The sequence below is a fragment of the Oratosquilla oratoria genome, chromosome 34, assembly GCF_046742065.1.
Source record: "Oratosquilla oratoria isolate Oo_2021 chromosome 34, ASM4674206v1, whole genome shotgun sequence".
NCBI lineage: Eukaryota > Metazoa > Arthropoda > Malacostraca > Stomatopoda > Squillidae > Oratosquilla > Oratosquilla oratoria.
The window spans coordinates 5555397-5562896 of NC_134810.1; positions in this window are offsets into that span (position 1 = coordinate 5555397).

Consider the following 7500-nt stretch of genomic DNA (forward strand, 5'->3'; position numbering starts at 1 on the left):
AGTTTTTTCCTCCTTCTGCACCTTGCACCAATCCGGAAAGCCATTTCAATGCCACTAGCAAAAATTGTTTACCTCAGCATTAGTCAAACGAAGGTAACCCGCGCTTACAATGTTGTGATTACATAAGCGATTATAAAAACAGTCACCACCGTCGGTGTGTTTACATAGACAAAACGTCGCCCTCACCTAGACATAACATTGCCCTCTTCGGAGGCGTCGAGTCTGAGTTATTCTACTGCCCTAGCTCATTTCCATTCGTACACTACCGGCCTCTTACAGGGCTCGGCAGCTACCCTTGGTCGTCCCGACCAATTTCTTATTTCCCTCTTACAGGGCTTGCTAATATATTTCTAGAATAAGCTAATCTACCCTTGCGTTATTGTTAATCTATCTTCCAAAATACATCATTCATGCTATAAATTGGGAATAATACATAAACATAATACCTATAAATGTGAATAACATGCATCTCAATATATATATAAGGTATTGAATTAAGCGGTTACATGGTTGATTTGCTTTGACAGAGCCAATCTCCGGAATACAACAAAGGCAATCAGTGCTGCCACTAACACTGAAAGTAAGGGTATGATTAGGATTGGTAACATATGTAAATCATTTGAGGGAGATCTTGACAATGGTCTTCTCTTAATTTTCAAGGGAGGGGAGTTTTCAGGCAATGTGAAGTTGAAGGTTGAAATGTAGGTGTCCTCGGTTAAATGCATTGTATTAAGGGTATTAGAAATGGTGGAAATAGTGTCTGCATGCAATTCGCAGTTATCTTGAATAGAGACAAGACCTTCAACCAAATCCAATTTAGGACTCAACCCGGGACAATTTATTGATACCTTTGTCTTGTTAGGGAAAAACAGGTAATGAGATCCTTGTATGTTACAATGAGGGATCTGGTCTACCAAAATTCGTTGGTAATGACAATTGTTCATAACAGACATATTCCTAACCAGAGAGGCTTCACATGAATTTTTCAAAGCTTCACGGAACACAAACATGGAAGAATGACAGAGGTAAAGATTCCTATTAAATCTTCTACACTCCTTCAACTTGTCATTAGAGACTCTGCTCTCCTTCAGATTGTCTACAGAAAGGATATAATTGATTGGGTCTACAATTGGAATATCTACTTCATAAAATGAACCATTTACCTTCAATGGGAAGGGTTTCAATTTGAATAAGTTAAATCTTTGGTTGGAAGAGAACGGGATTTCAATAATAACTGAAGTAACATTAAGGTAGGAGTTTTAGCAATGGATAATATAATGCTACATTAGCTTCTTCAAAGAAAGGTTCAAAGTTCCAATCCTTCTTTGCTGACTTAATTACCTTTATAAGTTGAGGTATTGGAAGGAGAGAAGAAGTTACTTGACCCGAATTGGCCATAACTAAATCCTGTACAAAAGATTCCAATTGAACTTGCATCTCAGATAATTTCAATTGCATAGTATTGAGTAACAAAAAAATTTGCATTGTACTCTCTTGTTCACTTTGTTTCAAGCTGAGATTCTCTAAGTTATCTGAAATATCAGAGATCATTTCTTCAATGTTTTTAATGCTTGATTGTAATTCATCAATTTTTCCAACTTTCTCCTTTAATGTATTTATTGAAATTTTCAAGTCAGCAAGGAAGGCAAAATTGGCAATTCCCAAACCAGCAAGAGCTCCCAAAGCCACTACTATTGCACTTCTCTTTTGTCTAACATTGCTTTTGAAATTTGAACCTATGATGTGCAATTTATCCTCTATTTCCTTTATTTTGTTTTCAAGTCTATCCTTAACATCTTTACTGGAAATGTTCTGTTTTAATATTTGCAAACTTTTATTAATGGAGTCCACATTTTCTTTAATTTTGGTTACATTTTTATAATCAAGAACTACCCTTACCACCTTATCAACCAAGATTAGGTTACCTTGATGATGTACCAATGCTCCAGGACGAATCGGATTCCAGTCCATGGCACTCACCAAACTTAATATTATTAATAAGGCAGTTTTCATCTGTAAAATACATCAAGATTAATGTTCAACTCTTGAAAAATATCATTATAATATTCTCCATATTCTCCAGGGTTATCAATATTTATGCACAAAGTATTACTATAATCATCTTCATAGATCTGCAAGCTAATTTTCCTTATGTCATCTAAATGTCCTACCAATTCTTCTCTTGATTCTAAATGTTTAAGTTTAAACTTGTTTCCACCTGCAGAATCAATTACCCTATATGGACCAGTGTACCTTAGTGAAAGTTTATTATTGGGTGAGGTTGCTTTGACCATTACTAATTCCCCAATTTTCAATTTTAGTTTACGAGCTATTTTGTGTTGTTGTTCCCTCATCTCTTGTGAATACACCTGCATATGTTTCCTAACTCTTTGGTGAATACTTTGAAGAGTATTTATCCTATTGGATATATAATCATCCATATTATATATGGGTTTTTGCTCTGCTGTCAACATTTCATATGGCAGAGTTTTGTCCTCCCCAAAAATTATAAAATGAGGTGTATCCCCAGTTGCTACATTAATTTGATTGTTCAGGGTACACTTAACACAAGGAATCCAAGTATCCCAAGTTACACTATGAGGACTTATTAGGGTTCTAAGACATATAATTATCTTTTTGTTTAACCTTTCTACTACTCCATTACTTTGGGGATGGTTAACGAGTATATTGACTTTCTTGATGTGGAACACATTACATAGATTTTCCAAGATTTTGTTATTAAATTCAGTCCCATTATCTGAAACTAGGATGTTAGGTGTAGTAAAATTACAGATTATCTGATCATAGATTACGGAAGCAATAGTTTCAGCTTTCTTATTGATTATGGGTTGTAATATACAAAATCTTGAAAAATAATCAATAGCAACAAATAGGTATTTAAAGCCGTTCTCGGTTAGTGGTAATTCCAAAGTATCCATGTGAACTCTTTCCCAAGGTTTCTGTGGAATGGGATAGGTGAGTATAGGAGCAGGTTTTGGTGTATTTCCCTTCACCTTTACACATTTTACACATTTTTCTATATAATCATATATAGTTTTCTTCATACCTAACCAAAAGTACTTAAGTTGTGCCTGTCTATAAGTTTTATCCTTTCCAGGATGTGAACTACAATCACTATCATGAAGTAACTTCAATATCTCATTTACCAGAGTTTGTGGTATAACCAACTGATTTACTTGACCTCTAGAAATATCTTTCCCATTTACAAATGTTTTCCTATACAAAATTCCATTAATCAAATGAAATTCCTCTATCTTATACCCCTTTGGTAGCTTTGGAGGATCTCCTCTTGGGTTCATCAAATGCTTGATTATTGAATCACATGTCTCATCATCTCCCTGTTCTCTTATTAGCATTTCTTCATCTAAAGTTACTAATTCTTCTATACTACAAACAAAATTAATCAACCCTGTCCCAGTCATTGGTTGACTAATGTTTCTAGAAAGTGGATCTGCTACATTCCTTCTACCCGGAATATAATTAAATTGAACATCATAGCACTGAAGTATCGCAAACCATCTAGCAAGTCTGCCTCTAAGATTCTTATGCTTAAATAAGTTCTGAATAGCTGTGTGATCAGTCCAAACTCTGATGGGATACCCTAGTATCATATCCCTAAAACTTTCTAAAGAATAAATTACTGCTAAAGTTTCTCTTTCAGTTATAGAATAGTTCCTCTCTGCACTATTACAAAGTCTGGATGTGTAAGCTATGGGTTTTAAAGTTCCATTTCTCTCTTGCATTAGTATGCCTCCTAACCCTATGTCAGACGCATCAGTACAAAGAATAAATTCTTTTTCATAGTCGGGGAAAATTAAAATAGGTGAACTTGTGAGTTTATCTTTCAACTTGTCAAAAGCTTGCTGTTGCGCAGGTCCCCATATGAACTTTGAGTCCTTTCTCAACAAAGAACTTAGTGGATTAGCAATGTCAGCATAACTTTGAATGAATTTTCTATAATATCCTGTTAATCCCAAAAAGCTCCTAACCTTGTCTACATTGATCGGAACTGGAAAATTCTTGACAGCGTCCACCTTTGAATTTACTGTACTCAGTCCGTGTCTGTCTATCTTATGTCCTAAGTAAATGACACTGTCTTGCAAGAACTTACATTTTTCAAGTTTTACTTTTAACCCAGCTTCTCCTAGTCTTGAGAATATCAAATCTAATTTCTTAAAGTGCTCCACTGCAGTCTGAGAAACTATTAAAATGTCATCTAGAAATACACTGGCAGTGTTTCCTAACAATCCATCTAGAATAGTATTCATTAATCTCATGTAAGTTAATGGACTATTACATAACCCAAATGGCATTCTCTTGAACTCATAATGTCCTGTTGTAGTAGAAAATGCTGTGAACTCTCTTGAATCTTCATGCAATTCTATTTGCCAAAAAGCTGATTTGATATCTATAGTACTAAAATATCTATTCTCAGTTCCCAAACTTCTCAAAATGTCACCGATAATGGGTAATGGTAACCTGTCACGAATGGTGTGCTTATTCAGTTCCCTGTAATCAATAACTGGTCGCATAGTCCCATCAGACTTTGGTACTAAGATCAACGGAAAATTCCACTCACTCTTACTATGTTCAATAATATCCTGTGATAACATTTCAGTGATGAGTTTATCTACTACAGCTAATCTAGAGTGAGGAACTCTGTAGGCTGGTATGTAGATAGGTTGTGTTCCTGGTTTTAACTTAATGTGATGTTTTAAAACAGTTGTTTTGCCTAAGGCGTCCCCCGGCAAAGCAATTGCTTTTTTATGTTTCATAAGCAAAGCAAATAAAGCTTCATTCAACTCAGGGCAATTAGTTGATTGTAATAATTCTTTATATCTATTTCTTAAGTCTATGCCTTCTTGTACTGAGCAAATTGATGAAGTTGGTAATTCTATCTCCTCACTATTCTCATTTAAAATCTTAATAGGTTTAGTACACACCTGAATGCATCCTATTTGTGTACCTTTCTTTAAAACTATCTCTTTATTCATAGTATTAATTACTAATACTTCTACTCTGTTCTTATTTGTCTTATAAATCCCTGAGTCCCACTTCAATCCTTTAAGTTTAACTGATTCTGGGACTGTAATTACTTCAGAGTCTACATTGATTCCTTTCAAACACACTTCAACCTTATTAATTGACATGGGATGTAACAATGTCGACCTTGTTAATCCGCAATCTGCAATTCTCAAGGCATCTGTGGTTAATAATTTAGTAATCTCTGGGATTTCTTGAACTTCTGAGTTGGGTTCACAAATTGTTTTACTTTCTGTAAGGTTGGACCGCTCGGCCTCGCTATCTAGGATAGAAATGTTATCTAAGGATTCATTGATTCCTGTCACTGGTCTTAAGTCTGGTTGATTTAAGAATGGGATTAACTGTGACTTCACTAAAATTCCTAAGTCAGCAGGACAAATTACCATGTTTTCTTTTCTCATAGTTGCAAATCCTATCAATAAATCTCCTGGAAAAACAGACTCTTCTACCACTATCACTGGGATGTACAATTGTTCATTTGTATATAAGGCAACTTCTAGCTCAATCTTGCCTAATGTTTTTAACTGATTTCCAGTTACACCTTGCAATGTGTAACGGATTGGTTCCAACATTTTCACTACTGGGTTCAACTGGTTTAAAACTTTACTAGTAATTACATTAACTACAGACCCTGTATCAATAAAAATTTGAATAGGCTTATTGAACACTTTACCCGCAATGAGAGGTCCTACAGAAGTTTTACCAACAGTAATTATCAGTTTGTCAGTTTCTTTCATCTCCCTTGCATTCCCATATTTAACACAATACCGCCTATCGGTATATATATGGGGAGGTCTGAAATGGTTTATTCTGTGTCTGGGGGTTTTCCTCTTAGCCCTGGGGGTACCCGAAAATTTCGGCACTCATGAGTTCTGTGTCCGATTTTATTATGGTAAATACAGAATGGAGGGTTCCTACATTGATACTCATTGTGACCTTCGTATTTGCAATTTCTGCAAATAATCCCATAAAAACATTCTTGTGCCTTGTGTCCCCAAGCATTACAATTAAAACATAGGATTCTGGTATCCCTATCCCTAGATGGACTTCTAGCATGCCGCCTATGTCCTACTTCTGTTTTCTTAAACTCTCTAGAGTTCCTATATTGGCTTTGTTGATTTATAGGCATTACATATGGGTTTATTGTTCTGGTCTCACTGTATCCTTGAAGAAGATAATCTACTTCTCCTAAACAGATATTTGATTTTAAATCTTTGTACAGCCTTTCTGCTGTTAAGTCATCAGAATTCTTTGCCAATAAGCTAAATGTAATCAATTTGATTACCTGTGAGATTTCCATCTTCTCACTAGATCTTTCTATCCAGTCTGAATCTTTCAAGATAGAATTCATGTCTTTTGACCATCTATCTAATCTAGCTAAGTACTCTGTGTCAGTTTCACTTGTCCTAACTTCCTTAATCATTTTTACCAATGATCTAATAGGATCCTGATCACATTTGGACATGAAATGTTTAAGAAAGGCTTTCTTGTAATTATCATATTGATTAATTAATTCCATTTGCTGAAAGTTAATGACAAACCTCGCCCTTCCATGCTCTGGATCTATATTCTCCTTGAGAATCTCAATCTTACGATTCTCATTTGTAATGTTTTTACTAACTATAAGTGTGTCAATAAGGTTCAAGAACTTGTTTACACCATATGTGTTAGACTCTCCTGTGAATTTTGGAATATTTGTATTTGATGTGTGAATTTCGTGTCTCAACACGTTAGAATTCTGAGGGGTACTCATACTTTACTAATACCTTGCTTTAGCCTGGCTGCTTGCGATGTCGCTTCGTGATGTCAATGTCTGGTTTGACGTCCTTCTACGGTCTTGTCTTTCCTCAACGACGTTGTTCCTCCTCCATCACACACTCTGCCTTGAAGACCGCCTTGTAGATGATGATCTCCTTGAAGAATCTTGAAGAATGCTTGTTCCCAACGTAGCAGTTACTTGAAGTTGTAGATTTCTCTCGTAGTCGTAATACACTCTTGATTTTGGTTGTCTTGTTCCCGTAGACTTCTGGCGCCACTTCTCTTCGGAGGTGTTTAACACCCAGTTCGTTCCACCGCTGAGCACCACTTTCACCTCCCCTAGTCACCACTGTCACTTAAATTTGACTTGTAATATCACGCGTCTCGAGGCCCCTTGCCTCTCGTTACGTGAGGTTCACTAATATTCAAGTTCCTCTTAAGTAGTAGGCCCAATGCCTTCTTTTTCCTGTAGTCTCACTATTTTCTAGGCCCCATGCCTATTCCTCTCGTCCTTTGGGTTAATAAAAGGATGGTGAATTTTCTTTCTTCTTTCACTGTAATTTCACCTTAGCTTACACTCGGGATCTCTTTTCTCTCGTCTCTACATCGTCTCCTGATCCTCTCTCCTTACACCCTCTCTATATCTTCTCCCTATATCTTCTCTATCTCTTCTCTGTA